Genomic DNA, 20,021 nt, shown 5'->3' with positions numbered 1-20,021 from the left:
GTGAATTCTTAATTTTTAAATACATGGGGAATTTTCCAGTAATCTTTCACTAATTACAAGTGTCTTCCAAGTTTATGCTGTGATTTTAAAAAATGTAATTTTTTGCTTAATTTAGAATATTTATTAAATGAAGTAACATTTTTTCACACATTCCACAGCTTTACCACAGTTTTCCTATTTGTTCTATGAATCACCGAAGAAGTGTTAACATCTCCAGCTAGGCATCAGTTGGTCAACTTCAGTTTATACCTATTTTTGCTTTAAGACTATCTAATTATATCCGAGATAAAATGTGTTGTCTTAAATGAAATTCCCTAGTACAAAAAAGTTCCTTACCACATACTTTCTTCCTTTCAACTTTTCTGTATCTTTCTGTTTTAGATTGATCTCTTCTATGTGTTAGATGAAAATTTCAGACCACTTATATTTGATGTAATGATGAAGTCTGCCAGACTCCAGACTTAATTTCTTCCCTTGCATTTTTCCCATAGTCCTTCTTCCCTTATTTCTACTTTTTCTGACTTAAGGAAAAAAAAAACAATACATTTTTCTGTGATTTTTATGACTTTTCTTCCATTGGCATAGAAATTATGTATTCATGTGTATCTAATACTAATTACTCCTTTTACTTTTCTCTTGACAAGACTTTATGTTTTAACTTCTGTTTCTCCCCTCGCGACTTAAGTGCTATTGTCGTGTATGTTGCAAATTTGATCTTATTAACGTACATATTCATTTTTAAACTCATAGCCCAGTACTATTCCACATTACTGTTCATTTTGATGTACCCATATAACTCCTGGGAGTGGGGGGCAGGGCCCTTTCATTCTTCCCTTCATCTGCAGACATCCATCTGAACTCATTCTCCTTCTACCTTAAAGAAAATTAGGTAGAATTTACTTCTGTGTGAGTCTACTAATGACAAATTCTCTAAATTTAGTGCTTGCCTGAACTGTCTTTTGCTTCTTCCTTCCTGAAGTACATTTTTAACAGGTTTAGAATTCTAGGTTATTAATGATCTTTTTTTCATAGATCTAGAGAACAAGAGAGGGCTGGTTGCTAAAGACAGAAGGTAGGAAGTGAGAGTTTGAGCAAATAGGTAAAAGGAGTCGAAAGGTTTTAGAACTGATTCTGTAATGTTTGATTACAGAAAAAGATGACATTCTGCAGTTTGTGACTGTTTGGATGGAACTAGAGAATCTCATGCTGACCAGAGTCAGAGGGAGAAACACAACTTCCAAATGATTCCACCCAAACATGGAGTATAAAGAAACAAAATGAAAATAAGGAACAGCCTATAAAAGTATTTAATTTTAAGGGACCAGAGTGATAGTATAGCAGGTAGGGCATTTGCCTTGCACGTGGTCAACTGTATTTGATCCTCATCCCATAAGGTCCTCTGAGCTGGCCAGGAGTGATCCCTGAATGCAGATCCAGGAGTAAGCCCTGAGCACTGCTGGGTATGACCCCAAACCAATAAATAAATAAAAGTAATTTTTCAAAAATTATTTCATAGATTATGTTTCTAATATTTCTATCAACATCAATTTGATTATTTTCTATTTGAAGGCAGTCTATATTTTTTCAAGCTGACTTTTTAAACCTTTGGTATATTTATACCACAAGGATATGGCTAAATGTGATTTACTTTCTGGTTATCTTAGTTCAGATTTATAGGCATTTTTTGCAGGTTAATGAATTTCATCAATGAAAGTTCTTAAACCTAATTTATTCAAATTTTGCTTCCATTTCACTCTTTCTTTTCTCCTGTGGAATGTATAATTACTCATAAATTAAAGTTTTCACTTCACTATATCTTTTATCTTCTGTTGCAATTTTCCATATTTTTTTGTTGGGGGGGGCGCTCCCAAGCAATGCTCAAGGGGCTCAGAGGCCACTCTTGGAAATACAAAGCCAACCAGACCTGATAATTCAGTGCCAGGGTCAAACAATGTTTTTTTTTTTTTTGCTTCTCCATATTCCAATCTATTTTTTGTTTTGGTTTTTGGGGTTTTTCAGAGTAAAGGATTGAACTCAGGGCTTCACACATGCAAGACATGAACTGTACCAAGGAGCCACATTCTCGATCCCTCTGGATATTTTCTTTAACTGATCAGTCTAATTCTGTCATCAGCTGTATCAATCAACTGCATCAAGCCCTTAAAGTCTATCTACTGATATCTTATCTTGCAATCTCTCTATCCTCTCCTCCCTTTCTCTCTCTCTCTCTCTCTCTCTCTCTCTCTCTCTCTCTCTCTCTCTCTCTCTCTCTTCTCTTTCGGCCACCCTTGGAGATGCTCAGGGATCACTCCTGGCTCTCTGTGCTTAGTGATCAATTCTGGCGGTTTGTCAGGGGACCATATGTGGTGCCGGGAATCAAACCCAGGCCAGGTGGGATGTGCACAAGGCAAGAGCCTCACCCACTGTAGTATCTCTTTCATCCCATCTCTTACAATTTCATTGTGAAATTTTCTGTAACAGGTTTTCTCTTTGGCCTTTTTATTTCCACTTGCTGCTCACAACTTATCAAGTTGCTCCACCCTGTTATCTTGCACTGTCACCAAAGTATGTTTAATTCCCTGTATACATCTGTTCATCTAGTATCTGACACTCCCCCTCAACCCACCCCTCCCCATGGTGAGTCTATTTCCATTGTTATTTCTTGGCTTTCATCCATGCCACTTGTCAGTACGTACCTTTTTATTATGCTCTGACTATTGTATTTGCAGAATTCCTAGTAGATGTTATTGAAGCCCTGGAAAATGACATTGTTTTCCTTGGATTCGCAGTTTTCTTCACCAGGTTCCTGGGAATATCAGCACTCCAGAACATCTGCAAGGATTAGCTTCCCATTCACCTTTCACTGTTCCTCAGACTCTGCAGTCCTGGCGCAAAGCAGGGGAAGGAGATGCTAGTATCCTTCCTTGACCTTAGTGGATTTAGATAACAATTCCCACTGCTTTAACTGCATTGAGCATCAAGGGAATCATTCCATCAAGGTCCTAGGATTTGAGCTAAGATGTAGAGCATCTGCCTTGCATGAATGCGGCAACAAGTCCTATCTCCCATACTGGCCCCACATCACCAAATGCCATCTCTGCTCCCACAGTGTGACCCCAACATCTCCACCACCACCACAACTACAACAAAAACTATTGCATGACCACTTACTTCTCTTCCTCAACTCTGGGGCCACCTTCTGAATTTTATCCTATCTCTAGAACCTGGCTTTGGAATTATTTCCTGTTTTGCTCACTTTCTTAGATCTTTCAACAGTGTCTGTCTGTTTGCCTGCTTATTTGATTCAGCTTCTCAAGTTGGTCTTAACAGGAGAATCAGTCCAAATTACTTAGTCCACCATGATTAAAAGCGGAAAATGTAACATAGTTCTTCATGTTTTTCTCATCTTAAATTAGAGTAACTAAGAAAACACATATCGGGGCGGAAGGATAGCACAGTGGGTAGGGTGTTTGCCTTGCATGCAGCCGACCCAGATTCGATTCCCAACATCCCATATGGTCCCCTAAGCACCACCAGGAGTAATTCCTGAGTGCAGAGCCAGGAGTAACTCCTGAGCATCACTGGGTGTGACCTACCCCCCAAAAAAACACACAAATCTTTCTAAATCTTCCTGTGCTCAAGAATCACTTCAATTTATAATCACTCAATTCAAAGCAACCAAATATTCATTTGACTGAATTAATCTTTATAAAAGTATTAAATAGTTAAATTAAATATAAATGTGACTCCAAGTTCCTCAAAGTACTAGAATTGTTCCTCATAGCCACAAAACTTGTCATGGTTGCAATAACTGCAGGAGTACAAGAAACTCACTCATAGGAGAAATAAGCTTAGGATTGTTCACTGAGATCATCATTAATTTCAAAGCTTGTAACTTTTGTAAACTTTTCAAAATGACCACAAAGTACAACCCAAGAAAGATCCAAAGAATTCTCTAAAAATGTTCATTCCTACCCCTGTGTTTTCCTAATTTTATTATACTCAAATTTTAACCATTTAAGGAAATCCAATTTAAACAAAAATACATTTATAGCTAAAACCTGATTTTTAGAACCTTATCAGCATTTGAAAATGATAAATTGCTTTTCAACCTTTCAAATTTATTCCCCTTTTAACAAACATTTGTGGAACTCCAACAATATGTCAAGAATATGTATATACATACATATGTGTATATATATATATATATATGTGTGTCAAATACATTATAGATTCCTTTTTAAAATATGAGACTCTTGCCCATGTATTTTGCTGATTTATGTGTCATATTAAACATTAGTGTCGGTAACATAATCAGTGAAAAGAATATTTCCCAGTTCTCTATGTAATGTATCTCTCTAAGACAGCCTTGAAATTTAATCCAATGTCTGCATTATCTTCCTCATAAAAAGAGACAAATGCAATTGATAGTAAATGACATCAACACTTTCTACTCACCCAGAAAAAATAAAATTACCACCTAGAGTTAGAATTTTTCTAAAGCAAGTCTACAGCTAATTGGAATTTGGAATCTCTATAGTAAGGTTTATCTGAAAAGTAGATTAGGTTTGTAGAAATAATAGATACAATCTGTGGCTTGCCAGAATCACAGGTGCAATCCCTTTCATTAGTGAGGAAACTAAAGTTGGGTGATAATTTTTTAAATCCTTACGGGGAAAAAAAAATTCCTTAAGGTTCTAGTCAGTCAACTTGGGACCAGGTTACATGTACCCCAGGCCAATCAAAAGCTTAAGTTCAACAATGAACTCTATGTTTTTGTTTGTATGTATACAAAATCATTCATTTTACAGCACTGTTCAATGTTCTGACTAGTAAGATTCATCTTTCTTTCATAAAAAATAGAAAAACCCACTAATTTCTTAAAATCTCTCATTTCTGAGTGACCCCATGTTCCAGTAGGGGGAATCTTTCTTTATTTTGTGCCTCTATCTCAGAACTACAGCAGTATCTGGGATGTTTCAATGAATCTTAAGTTGATTTTTAAGGCTCCTTTTGCCTTCATCATGGCTAGGTTGGAAAGCATCACACTTCCTGCATACTGCAGCCTTCAAGGTAGACAGGCCATTGGTTTGCTGAAAAAATCTACAGGCTGACCCTGATTACATCTTTTGTTACATGTGTTTCCTTTGTCTTCAAGCTAAAAGTTCCCTTTGAAATAATAAGATAACAAAAGCAAGAACAAAGTAACAGATGTAGAAGACTGTCCTCTTAGTGAAGCCTTTTTGCAGAGTTATATTCTGTAAATAGTGCTTCTTTAGTTCAGCATCGCTGAAGGAGTTTCAGTTCCCCAAGTCTAGAAACTATGATTTGTGAAAATGAAGTGGGGCCTGGGTCTTGGAAATGTTTTTGAGCTCCAGGAGCCAGAAGCCAAGAGCCTCTGCTCAGAACAGTGCCCCCGAGTCCAGAGGAACAATTTTCTCTAACACATCTATTATTCATGTGGCATTGCCCTCTTTCTCCAAAAGAATTAAAGAAGGTTTGTCACTTTCTCATACAAGATAATGTTTCCTATGTTAGAAATTTTCGCTGCCTGATCCTTCAAAGATTAGTCCCACGGTCGCAAGCAATCTAGGAACTGTACAGTGAGACTCTGGGGTCAGATTTCCATCAAAGAGACTTACAAGTACAAGGTCGGTCTGAAAACTCCAACTATTAACTTAGAAGGCTTAAGTTGGGGGAAAGAAAATAGAAAACAAACAAGAAAAGAAACTTTGCATCAAATGTACTCTTTTCATTTTAAATTTAGTAAATGTAACTGTTTTCTATTTTCAATTGATTTGTCATTTGGCATTCTTTTATAATAGTACGGCATCCCAGGAGCTTAGCTTCACAACCCTATTATACATATAACTGTCATCACTCCCATCCCCAAAGTTCCAATGCAATCCTCCTGGGGTAGAGAGGCAACTCAATGGGACATGCTTTGCACAGGAGACGCAGGTTTGATCCCTCCCTCAGCCCTGAACCATCCTCCAAGCTCAGAGCCAAAAAAATCTTTTTCCTTCCACCTACCTTCTCCCCTTTGTCTTCAGGAACCACTGTAGTTGTAAAAGTCTAGAATTCGTTTTGCTGTTTTGTATCACTTCATTTGCTTTACCAACATAACTTCTTTGTTTGTTTGTTTTTTGGGTCACACCCTGTGACTCACATGAGTTACTCCTATCTCTGCACTCAGGAATTACTCCTGGCAGTGCTCAGGGGACCATATGGGATGCAGATCAGCCGCGTGCAAGGCAAATGCCCTACCCGCTGTGCTATCGCTCCAGCCCCCAACATAACATTTTAAACAACATTCCTTCCAAAACTTCAAGTCCTTCCTTTCCATTGGAATTTGTATAGTTAATGGAGCCATGGTGCTGCCCACTATGTAGAGAAAATATCTATATAATTTCAGTGATTATTCAAAGTCAATTATCACTCTAGTATTAAGAATTCAGAAGTAAAAACTTATTTTATAAATGCTCTTTCTGATGTTCTCCAAGTCATGCTAGGAAAATCTTATTAAGATATTAAACAAAGATATCTTTTAAGAATTAGTGATTTATGGTTAGAAAATGAAATTCTAGGAAATTGAAAATAACCATAAAAAATAATGTCTGGGACCAAATAAATCCTAACACTTGGAATAGCTCTCTATCATCAAAGACAGTGAGAGATTATACGTAGTTTCACCCTTTAGTTCTACCATCATTTAGTTTAAAAATGAATTTTGTGAGTCAGAAATAGAGGGACAGACATAGAAATATTGCATTCATCTGTGGAATATAAAATAACAGAATCGGAGACTAGCACCCAAGAATAGTTGAGGTAAGTACCAGAAGGTTCGTTCCATGGCTTGGAGGCAGCCACACATGCTGGGGGGAAAAGTAGCTCAGAAAGAGAAGGAAACACCAAATAAAGGGTGTTGGGAGGATCTGCCCAGGATGGGAGATGCATGCTGAAAGTAGACTATAGACTGAACATGATTGCCATTCAAAACCTCTATTGCAAACCACAACACCCAAAAGGACAGAGAGAACAAAAGGGAATGCCCTGCCACAGAGATGGGGTGGAGGGGGGGGGGTTGAGGGGAGGGAGGGATACTGGAATCATTGGTGGTGGAGAATGGACACTGGTGGAGGGATGGGTACTCGATCTTTGTATAACTGAAACCCAAGCACAAAAATTTGTAAGTCTACAACTGTACCTTATGGCGTTTCACTAATAAAAATTTAAAAATAAATAAATAAATAAAATTTAAAAATTAAAAAAATAAAAATGAAATTTGTCTCATATTTATAATTTCTCCTAACCATTAATAACCAATGCAAACAAATAAAAATCTTGTGAACAAATATAGGCATAAGGAGAAATACAATTTATTACTGAGGAAGTATATAGAACTTTCATTACTATAAATTTTTCAAAAGGATTTATAACTCTCCAACCCCAAATACTCTGGTCCACAAGAGAGAGAACAAACCAGACTCTGTCAGCACAGTGACTAAGACTAGTTTTTAAAGAAACTATCTAATAAAAAAATTATTAATACATCTCATACAAACTTATCCAGCACCTAAACAATAAAAGTGGGACTGGAGTGATAGTACAGTGAGTAGATCATTTGCCTTGCACAGGGCTGACTCAGGTTCAATTCCCAGCATCCTACATAAGGTGCACCTCCAGGAGTGATTCCTGAGTGCAGAGCCAGGAGCAACCCCTGAGCATTGCTGGATATGATCCAAAAAGTAAAAAAGGAAGAAGAAGAAGAAGAAGAAGAAGAAGAAGAAGAAGAAGAAGAAGAAGAAGAAGAAGAAGAAGAAAGTGCTTCCCAATTCCTCCCCAAAATATCTGTCCCAACTAGAGAGAATAGTGAAAATAAGATTTAGCTCTCCTTGTTCTCTGTTTGCAGCACGAAATCATGGGAAATTTACCCGCTACAGTTTCAGTGTGTGTGTTTGTGCATGGGGGAGGGGGACGGGACTGTAAGGGGAGGATATTTCTCACTACCTCTCACTACCGATACACGCTCCTAAGCCTCTTATCTGAGCTCTACCAAAGAAAGGTGAGCAGGAAAACTCAAGTAGCCTTCAACTTCCTCAGTGGGGGAAGTCATCTATTTCTTAGAACTTCATCCCCCTGCCAGGCCCCTCCCTCTCAGGAGTTGAGTAATGCAAGGCTTATTGACTCATATGCAAATATCAAGGCTGACTCAGGTGGTGACCCCAATTCAGGTTTGAATGCATTGGCACCAAGTTACAGTTCCCTAAGCACTACCAGGGGTCACTCCTAAACACAGAGCCAGGAGAAGCCCCTGAGCAGTGCTATTTGGTATGACCCAAACATACCCCCCGAAAATAAAAGTCAATGGCAGTGTTGCAGTATTGCTGACAAGCAATAATGAAAAGTTCAGACTCCATGTAGAACAGGAAAGGAAATGGTTTTACAGGTCTCTAAATAGTAGCTCTGGAAGACATCTGCCAGGCTCAGTCTGTAGCAGTTGAGAGGAAAAGTCAGTTCTTCATTCTGCATTTGAGTTTTTTTTCCCCTGGTCTTTCATACAAAACCTTTAAAATAAAGAAGAAAATGACATGAAAAAAGCAATCCCTTTCACGATCATGCCTCAGAAAATCAAGTACCTAGAAAACAGCTTAACTAAGAACGTAAAAGACCTGTACAAAGAAAACCACAAAACTCTACTTCAGGAAATAAAAGAGGACATGAGGAAATGGACAAATATTCCCTGCTCATGAATTGGAAGAATTAACATTGTCAAAATGAAAATACTCCTTAAAGCCTTGTACAAATTCAATGTGATCCCTATAAGGATACCCATGGCATTCTTCAAAGAAATGGAGCAAACACTCCTGAAATTAATATGAAACAATAAGCACCCACGAATAGCAAAGCAATTCTTGGGAAAAAGAAAATGAAAGGAATCAACGTCCCCAACCTCAAACTCTACTATGAAGCAGTAATAATTAAAACAGCATGGTACTGGAACAAAGGCAGAGCTGCAGACCAATGGAACAGGGTGGAATACACTTCCCCCCCCCTCCCAATATATGATCATCTAATCTTTGATAAGAGAGCAAGAAATGTGAAGTGGAGCAAGGAAAACCTCTTTAACAAACCGTGCTGGCAAAACTGGACAGCTACATGCAAAAAAATGAGCTCAGATATCTACCTAACACCATGTACAAAAGTAAGATCAAAATGGATTAAAGATCTCAACATCAGACCGGAATCCATAAGGTTCATTGAAGACAAGGTTGGCAAAACCCTCCACGACATTGAAGCTAACGGTATCTTCAAAGATAACATGCCACTGGCCAACCAAGTCAAAACAGAGATAAACAAATGGGACTATCTTAAACTAAGAAGCTTCTGCACCTCAAGTAAAGTAAGTAAAGGCCCTCCCGTTGATCATCGGTTTGCTCGAGCGGGCCCAGTAACGTCTCCATTGGAGACTTTGTTGTTACTGTGTCTGGCATATCAAATACGTCATGGGGAGCTTTCCAGGCTTTGCCATGTGGGCAAGATACTCTCGGTAGCTTGCCGGGCTCTCCGAGAGGGGTGGAGGCTTCGAACTCGGGTCGGCCATGTTGACTGCGTGCAAGGCAAACGCCCTAACGCTGTGCTATCGCTCCAGCCACCTGCACCTCAAAAGTGTCCAAAATACAAAGACAGTGTACAGAATGGGAAAGGATATTCGCCCAATATCCATCCGATAAGGGGTTGATATCAAAGATATACAAAGCACTGGTTGAACTCCACAAGAAGAAAACATCCAACCCCATCAAAACATGAGGTGATGAAATGAATATATACTTTGTCAAAGAAGAAATCCAAATGGCTAAAAGGCACATGAGAAAATGCTCTACATCACCAATCATCAGGGAGATGTAGATCAAAACAACAATGAGATATCATCTCATACCACAGAGACTGGCCCACATCCAAAAGAACAAAAGCAACTGGTGTTGGTACTCGATCATTATATAACTGAAACCCAAGCACAAAAGTTTGTAGGTCTACAACTGCACCTCATGGTGTTTCACTAATAATAATTTTTTTAAAAAGCTTTAAAATAGGCTAAAGACATTTTTACCTAGGAGTTAAGAGGCTTTTTTCTCTCTGAAAAAGTTCGTGTTCTGTCCTGAACATATATCTCTCCTCTCCCCTCACATTTCTCTAAGTAAATGTCTGAAAGTACAGATATTTCACCAAAAAAAATTAAAAATAAAAAGAAATAAAAGTATTACATCAAAAAAAAAAGGAAAAAGGGAACACTGTTTTCACCTTAACACACTTCAAGAATCTGCAGACATGCACATGCACACAAACCAACACACACACACACACACACACACACACACTTCTCAAGGGTTTGTTCCCTGCTCTCTGCTTCATAAACATTTCACATCTTCAGGTGTAGCTTCAGGTCGCATATACGGGTTATTGCAACTTTATAGAAATCTTCAAAGATAAAATCTCCTTGCTAAGTAGCACTGTGGCACTGTTCTCCCGTTTCTCATCGATTTGCTTGAGCGGGGCTGAAGCGATAGCACAGCAGTAGGGCATTTGCCTTGCAGGGGGCTGACCAGGTCGGCCCAGGCTCAATTCCTCCACGCCTCTCAGAGAGCCCGGCAAGCTACTGAGAGTATCTCGCCCACACGGCAAAGCCTGGCAAGCTCCCTGTGACGTATCTGACATGCCAAACACTTACTGGGCCCGCTCCTTGCTAAGGAACTATTTTATTTTTTGTGTTAAGGAGGAATCCTTTGGGCTACACCCCGGGGTGCTCCGGGCTTACTTTTAACTCTGTGCTCACTGTGGTGCAACAGGAACCATAGGTGGGGCTGCTCACATGCAAGGCAAACACCATAACCCCTATGTTGTCTCTCTGGTCCCACTTACTAGTTTGTATTTATTATTGAGGCACCACAATTTACAAAGTTACTCATCGCTGAGTTTCATGTATACAATCTTTCAGCACCAATCCCCCCACCGGTGTCAGCGACCCTCCCCCGCCAGCGTCTGTAGTTCCCTCCACCACCACCACCCCACCCCAGCCCCACCGCCAGCCTGCCTCTTCGGCAGGCACACGTTTCAGAACAAACAAATCAAAGATTACTCCAGTCTTGTGAACAAGATCATTCTCTAAGATTGTTTTTTTTTAAAAAAAAAAAGCTATCGAAAAAAGTAATTCCTGCCCATTGCTTCTGAGCATTTAGTGTTTCTGTCCATGAGTTTCTAACTAAATATGACACGTTTGTGATTTAAAAAAAAAAAAACTGAAAAAGATCTTTACACTAGGGCAGTGTTTCTCAACCCCTTTCTGACAGCAGCCTCTTCCACCCAGGTTTCCCTCTTCTGGGCCCCTAGTCTCATGCTGCGTTCCCTTACATTTACATAATTTTCACCTATGGCCACCTCGTAATATCCTGGGGGCCCACTGAGGGCCATATGGTACCCAGTAGAAATGCAATATGGTTCTAATAAACAAAACATACCCTGAAATCCCATATGGTGTCCTAGGCGCTGGCAGGCATGATCCCTGAGCACAGAGCCAGGAGTAAGCCCTAACATAGCCAGGTATGTGACCCAAAAAAACAATAATAACAAAAAATAATAAAGCATGTGTACTAAAACACACTTAGTCTGTTTTAGTATAAGTACTTTATTATTATGTTGCGAACGGTCCAATCCGTTCTTATTACATGTGGATTTTTTAATCACCATATATTTTTTCTCCCCATCACCCATGAAATCCGAAGAATAGCTATTTCATTTCATTTCGGGCACCCAAAACGCAGAATAGGAAAATTTTCTGTTCTTTTGCTGCCACCCAGTGGTTAGAACAAGTAAATGCAATGATGACATTTACATGAAAGAGATTTTAAGAAAATTCAAAGCATGTTCAATTCAAATTATTTAAAAATGATCAATTTTGAAGTAGTTATGTTATTTTTTTAAAAAATAAAAAACTTTCTTTACGCTGTCAATTATTACAGAAAAACTTTCTTGGGTTGTAAATTTAAACAGAAGTGTGAATATGCCCTTCATTCTCAGTCAGCTCACGAACTTGTACGTGTCAACCATTCCCATCTTTCCATTGTTTTGTTAAAATTTTATGATAATCAAGTGGGGTAGTGCTATTTTCTTTTCTTTTTTTTTAGTGTAAATTGATGGGTTGGAGCGGTAGCACAGCGGGTAGGGCATTTGTCTTGCACACGGCTGATCTGGCTGACCCAGGTTCGATTCCTCCACCCCTCTCAGCAAGCACAGCAAGCTACTGAGAGTATCTTGCCCGCACGGCAAAGTCTGGCAAGCTACCCGTGACCTATGCCAAACACAGTAACAAGTGTCACAATGGAGACGGTACCAGGCCCACTCGAGCAAATCGATGAACAATGGGAGGACAGTGACAGTGACAGTGAGTGTAGACTGATAATAGGCTGGCAAAATATTTTAAATGTTGGTCAGTTTTCTTCTAAATGGAGAGGCTTCCTTATTTCCTAAAAGAGAATGGCCGTTAGAAGCCATCAATTAATTTAAGGAATAATTTTTGATAACTAGACCTGGGTGTAGCAACCGTGTTCTTCTTGAATTGCTTTAAGACATTCTGAGCTGGAGAACAAATTGCTAAAGCAAGTCAAAAAATGGCTGTTCAGTGTGGACACTGATGGGAAATGTACACTGGTGGAGGGATGGGTGTTGTAATACTGTATGACTGAAATCCAATCATGAACAGCTTTGTAAAATAATTAAAAAATAAAACAAAAAAAATAAAATTAAAAGTCATTAAAAATGGCTGTTCAGGTGCCTTTCCCCATCACTAACACTAGCACTCGGAAATATAACATGGTGCAGCCAGAGAGGCCACTCAATAGGCTAAGAATTTGGCTTGCCCATAGGAGACCGAGGTTCAACACTCCATCACCCCCATATCACATGGTCCCCTGGGCACTGCCAGGAGTGACCTCAAAGCAAAGAACTATGGGTAGCCCTGGAGAACCAATGGCTTGTGGCCCCAAAACCAGAAGAGAAAGCAAAAGGTAATCTGAGTCCAGGTCATGCTTAATAGTGTGCAAATTTAACACTGATATCATCTAAATCAACACTGAGACCAGATTTGGTATTTGAAAATTCATTGCCAGTATGACGAGTCGTGTGTGTGCTGCCTCTCGCCTCTCCTCTCCCCTTATTCCCATTCCTGGAAACCTCTGATCTCTTCACAATTTTCATCATGCAGTATGCAAGGAGCGGACAGAACCTCCTTTGTGGGGATTAAAACACACATCAACATGAACGTGTCTCCAAAAGTCACTTTTGGCATTATTTTTCAGGAACTTTAAAGTCATATTTAAATGACTTTTAGTAATTTTAAATGCCTATCCAAGTAGCAAATAAATAATAAATAAATAACGGCCCTCCCGCTGATCATCGATTTGCTCAAGCAGGCCCAGTAACGTCTCCATTGGAGACTTTGTTGTTACTGTGTCTGGCATATCGAATACATCACGGGGAGCTTGCCAGGCCCTGCCGTACGGGCAAGATACTCTCGGTAGCTTGCCGGGCTCTCCGAGAGGGGCGGAGGAATCGAACTGGGGTCGGCCATGTTGGCTGCATGCAAGGCAAACGCCCTACAGCTGTGCTATCGCTCCAAGTAGCAAAATGAAGTTTAATTACAGGTATTTCCAATGTTACATATTTAGGAAACCTAATACAGAAGGGTAAGTAGCATCAATAATTGAGAAAATATTGTTGGGATAATTTATATGACTGCTTCTCTACAAGTTTTTAATTTTTAATTTTTTTTAGATTTTCTAAAACTTTATTAAAGCTCTACGGTTTACAAAGTTATTTTGTAGTTGAGTTTTAGACAGTGTCCCACCTATCCCATACACCTATCCCACCGCCAGTACCAACTTCTCTCCACCAATATTCCCAGGTTCCCTCCCAGACACTTACCCCTCCAGCCTGCCTTCTTGACAAGAACCTTTTTAAGTTCTGTTGTTAAAGTTTGGGTCTCACGATCTCAGTGTTATTGACTCTGCGGCTTGAATATTTGGTTCTATCATTCCTTAACACCACCAATGTACCTGAATCCCCTTGACCGGCATGTCCTTTGTTGTTTCTCAGTTATATTTTTCCCCAGCCCCCAGACACGTTTAGTTTTTTCCTAATTTTTTTCTGAAAATTTTTTTAAATAGTAAAGTCAAGCGATTCCGATCCTTTAAGCCCTAATTTTAACTGTTCTTAACACAAAAAGCCTAAAAAGATTTTGCACTTTGCTACACTTCTAATAAGTATAATTCCTGATACTATGCAATTAATTTCCATTGTTATTCAATAATACTGCCATGAGGAAACAGATCTTAAAGTAAAATATAAGGGGCAAAAGAGATAACAAACAGAACTGGCCCCTGCAGTCCCCAATCAGTGCCAGTCCCACCGCCAGCTCTGCTGAGAATCTTGCCTCCACCCACAGCTCTGGTCCTAAAAACCAGGAAGCATCAAAATGGGCAGAGCAAGCAGGTAAGTAAGAGCCACTGTCAAATTAAGAGTTCTTTCCTTTTCTTGTGGGGCCTGGAGAGGGTACAGCAGTTAGACTCTTTAAGGGACCATGTGCTCCCTGGACCACCACCACAGTGTTAGGCCCCAGCACCACTGGGATAACCCAGGGTAGCCCTGGCAGAGGAAGGCCCCAGAACCATCACATCCTTGAGCCCGTTACTCAGTCAATGGCCAAAATCACTGTCCTTGGGTCCCCAGCTGGCCTAAACATCACTTGGAAGCCCTCTGTCATGCAGAAAAAGAATTTTTTTCTTGCTGTATCTGAAATGTGGCCTGGAGCGATAGCACAGCAGGTAGGGCATTTGCCTTGCACATGGCCGACCCAGGTTCGATTCCTCCACCCCTCTTGGAGAGCCCTGCAAGCTACCGAGAGTATCCCACCCAAACGGCAAAGCCTGGCAAGCTACCCGTGATGTATTCAATTTGCCAAAAACAGTAACAAGAAATCTCACAATGGAGGCGTTACTGGTGCCCACTCTAGCAAATCAATGAACAACCAGAGGACAGTGCTACACTGCTACAGTGCTATCTAAAATGTACCTTGTGGGAGCTGGAGCGATAGCACAATCGGTAGGGCGTTTGCCTTGCATGCAGCCAACACAGGTTCAATTCCCAGCATACCATATGGTCCCCGAAGCACCGCCAGGAGTAATTCCTGAGTGCATGCACCAGGAATAACCCCTGTGGATTGCAGAGGGTGACCCCAAAAAACTAAATAAATAAATAAATAAAATGTACCCTGTCTACAATTAAATGAAAGATAAGCTTGGGGAAAGTATTAAATATCTACATTTTTATACACCTTTTTGTTTAAAGAGAAATACTGCACTCAGGTATTGTTCTATACTGTCCCATAACTGAAGTGTCTTGTTGCCTAATATTTCAAACACTAATTAGAGTTTGCTGGCTATTCTGCTGTTTCTAGGAATATTTTGTTGATGGCCAACACATTCTTTTTATAATCTGACAAAGGACCTATATTCCCACTTTCCCTGTAATTCTGGCAATTACCTACCAGAGTTACGTTCTATTTCTTTGAACCTCATCTACTGACTCTTGTCCTAAAAATAAGAATTTATATTATCCATTTAATGTATATTTCTATAACTTCTACCTTAGCTTCCCTCAGTTTTGATGGAAGAATTTAAAAGCATACAATTATTACTTTCACAGATTAATTTTACCTAAAACCTTGCTCAGTTGGTCTTATACAATGTCTCGGTGCCCGCTCTTTTCTGCTTCCTACTCCTAACTTCTTTCTACTCTTTCTGGAGGCAGGAGGATGGTTTTAATTTGGGACTTGAGGGTTTTTGTTTTTGATTTTTGGGGGGACGGAGGGTTGGGGGGTGAACAGACAGCCACAGTGATCCCTTCCCCCTGGCTCTGCTCTCAGGAATCAGTCCCTGTTGTCTCCGAGGACCATCTGGTGTGTCTGGAACCAAACCTAGGTCACCTATATGCAAGGCAAGTGTCTTAGCTGCTCTCTGTCTCTGTCTCTGTCTCTGTCTCTGTCTCTGTCTCTCTCTCTCTCTCTCTCTCTCTCTCTCTCTCTTGCCCCTACTCTGATTTTCACAGTGTCAAGATTGCGTTCATTTCTTTCCTTGTCTTCCACGCTTAATATACTGATCCTTAAGGTTGATTAAGTGATTAAGGTTGAAAACAAATAAATAACATGTTGACTACCAAAATATTAGTGTAAATCCATGGTAAATCAATGTCAATAAGTCAACTGGGTCCAAATCATTAAGAACAAAAACACACTTCTAAGTTCTCCAATACCTAACTTTAAAGAAAACAGAATAGCAAGTTAAGGAAGGAGGATGTGAGGGGGGCGGGGGCGGGGGTGTTGTGGGAGAGACTGATTGAGCACATTAACAACTCTATCCAGATGAATCCAGTGAGTTTTTGTAAGTGGCATATGTGCATCTAAGAGCTCAGCTTGGAGCGATAGCACAGTGGTAGGGCGTTTGCCTACATGGTCGACCCGAGTTCGATTCCTCCGCCCCTCTCGGAGAGCCCGGCAAGCTACCGAGAGTATCTCGCCCGCACGGCAGAGCCTGGCAAGATACCCGTGATGTATTCTATATGCCAAACACAGTAACAACAAGTCTCACATGGAGACGTTACTTGGCCCACTCGAGCAAATCGATGAACAATGGGAGGACTGTGACCGTGATTATTTGAACCTGACTGCTACATTACATTAAAAAGAAGACCACACGGCACAGGACAATAGGCTTGGTGAAATCTCTCTGTGGGAACCTGCCAGTTTTCCTTTTCTTCGGGGAAATGAATTTCCTCAGACGAAGATAACCAAGTTTAGACCTTGGGATACTGGATCCTAACTGACAATGTCTGCTAGAAAGGGCTGAGCGTTTGGGCTTTGGAGAGAATAATAGTTCGCTGACACCTCAAGGTCTAAACCCTTAGATCCCTGCCCAAGTTCAAAAATATTCCTGGGTAAGTTTATTTCAGTTCCTGTTTTATTTCAGAATTACATTTCATCTCGTGCCATGGTTTCTTACACACTTTCACAAAGGAGTTATTCATTACTTTTACTGCTGTCCTCGAGTCTCGTGTATGCTGCCCAAACTGGCCCCCCAAAGTGCCGCACACACCACCCAGGGGCTCATGCAATAGCAGCATCTGTTCCCTGATTCTGGAGACTGGAAATCCAACCTGGTGGTGCAGACAGGACTGGCCCCTTCAGAGGACAGTGAAGGAGGAGGCTGGTCCATCCCTCTCTCCTCATTCCTGGCAGTTTACTGGCTTTCTTGGGCATTCCTTGACTTACAAAAACAGCACCCTGAACTCAGTCTTCACCTTCATCTGTTCTTGGCTGTGTGCATGTCTGTCTTCCAAGTCCACTCCCCACCTGCTTTTTTTTGGGAAAAAAAAAAGGTGTAGTCCTGGCGTTGAACCCAACTCATGAATGAGAGGAATGTCTTTCTACCAATTAGCCACACCCCCTAGCCAAATTCTCTCTTTGTCTAGCATGACATCTGTCATGCTAGATTAGGGTCCACCCTGATGACCTCATCCGCACCAACTACATCTGCCACAACCCAATTTCTAAATATAGGGCTCCATTTTAAGGAATGGAGAATTAGGCCAGCAACACATACCTTTTGAAGTAAACAATTCAACCAACAGCAATCGTTTCTCACATGAAAAATGTTTGACCTCTTCCAGTTACTGCTAAACTGTTTAGGTGAGTAGCTTTCAACATTTTTGTTTAGAACTACAACCTGGTGAGGGAAATAACTTTTTCTGCAGTTTACTAAGGTAGAAACAAAAACCTTAATTTCAATTAAAAAAATATTTATAAGTCAGTATTTCAATTAAAAAATATTTGCACATTAATGCAATACTGTCATACCATCCAGAAATGACATATGTGTTAAGTGGCAGTAAGGCAGCCTCCCAAGCACTGCTCGGGGGCCTGGGGACCATATCCAGAGGCTGTGCAGGTCATGTGGGTGAATGGTCGGGCCCAGTGGTATTGGACATCACCCCATGGCTCACCCACAGTGGCAGGGAGCCTCACGGTACAGAGCACTGAGCGCAAGGCCTTGAGCATATCAGGCATGTGCTCCGCCCTTTGAGTTAGCTCTGTGGCCCTGGGGAGCAACCACTTTTTTTCACCCAGCAAGCTTTAAATAACTGTTAAATCTTTCATACCTCTAAAAGAACATGTAAGCAGGTGTTCCATAATTATTTGTTGAAAAAAAGAGTGAAAAAATACTGCCAGTGAGGGGAGAAAACTGGATTCTGAGCTGGCTATGCTAAATTCTTAGTTGAGTAGTGTTTTCCTGTATGAAATTTAGTAGGAACTAAGATTACTGGCAAAACTGCAAAGTGTTACATGTCTCACAGATCTTTGAAGTCACTGTTTAAAGACAAATCATCAAATTTTTTTTAAAAGTGCCTAAATTTGGAACAGGAGAGATAGTCTACAGGCTAGTTGCCTTGCATGCTGACAACTTGGATTTGATCCCTGGCACCCCATATGGTCCCCCAACCCCCACCAGGAGTGATTACTGGGTGCAAAGACACAGAAAGCTCTGAGCACCACTGGAGATGTTACCTAAAAACAGAAAAATGAAACAAACTGTCCCCCATGAGCAGCTCTCCGTCACGGCCATGGCGCCAGAGGTACACAGACCTAATTAAGAACCCTGCAACTTGTGGAAGAAATGCGAATGAACTATGCATTAAACTATGGCGCTGTGCCTCCTCCCCTCCCCCCGCCGCTCCGGGAGGGAAAGGGTGTCTGTCTCTTCTGCCTTCCCCCCACCTACCGGTAGCACGGTGGCCACTGCCTTAGACCTTGTTGGACAGCCAGGTATGAGCTGGCAGTGATGGGGCAACTGCAGCCTCATGGCATGGGTGGCAGAACCGGCACGTCCTTCACACCCAACTGAGGCCATGAGCTGCCCCCCACGAGCGGCTCTCCGGACATAGCCCCAGGGGCACTCAAACCAATCTCATTATTATCCGGCTTTTGGCAGAAATCCCTCCAGACTTAATTAGTAAAATATCAGAAATCCAAAATCGCACGGCCACAATTGCGGCCGTGTGGTCTTCATAACCAGCAATAGAAAACAAATTATTTCACAGTGCCTTTTCAGCAGTTCTGATTGTTGGGGGAAATTCCAAATAATAATGGTGCATCTTTTGTCGAAATGATGAATGTAATCAAAGTAGAAAGAGAGTTAAACAGAAATCATCTGCCTCACGGGCATCGGGAGGGGTGGGGTGGGGGGTATATTGGGGTTCTTAGTGGTGAAAATTGTGCACTGGTGAAGGGATGGGTGTTTGATCATTGTATGACCAAGACTTAAACCTGAAAGCTTTGTAACTTTTCTCACGGTGATTCAATAAATAAGCTTAAAAAAAAAAAATTTTAAAAGTCAAAGAATGTATTACTCAAGAAAGCAAAAGCTGGAGCTGTAGCAATAGGACAGTGGGGGGGGGGGGGGGGGGAGCGTGGCCTTGCATGCAGCCAACGCGTGGGTTCAATTCCTAGCACCCCATATGGTCCAGGGAGCACTGCCAGGAGTGTTTCCTGAGTACAGAGCCACGAGTAACCTCTGAGCACTGTCAGGTGTGGCCCAAAAACAAAAACAAAAAAAGAGCAAAAGTGAAAAATTAAAATGTATCAACCAAGTATATTTACTCTGGTCAACAGGCAATGAATTGGAGGCAATTCGTCATCATTATTTATTCTGGTTTTGGGGACACACCCTGGGAGTGCTTAGTTAGCAAAGATCCTTGGGGAACCAGGTGGTGCCAGAGATCGAATCAAGTGCTCCCACATGCAAAGCATACGCTCAAGCCCTTGGAGCCATCTCCCCAGCATAATAATTATCTAATTTAATAACTGTCTTTGGACAAAATCCAAGATAAATTATACACTAAGAAAACTGTCTATATAA

This window comes from Sorex fumeus, unplaced genomic scaffold (genome assembly GCF_029834395.1).
Source record: "Sorex fumeus unplaced genomic scaffold, SorFum_2.1 ptg000006l, whole genome shotgun sequence".
Taxonomy (NCBI): domain Eukaryota; kingdom Metazoa; phylum Chordata; class Mammalia; order Eulipotyphla; family Soricidae; genus Sorex; species Sorex fumeus.
The sequence above is the reverse complement of the archived record's forward strand: the minus strand, read 5'-3'. Positions refer to the sequence as shown.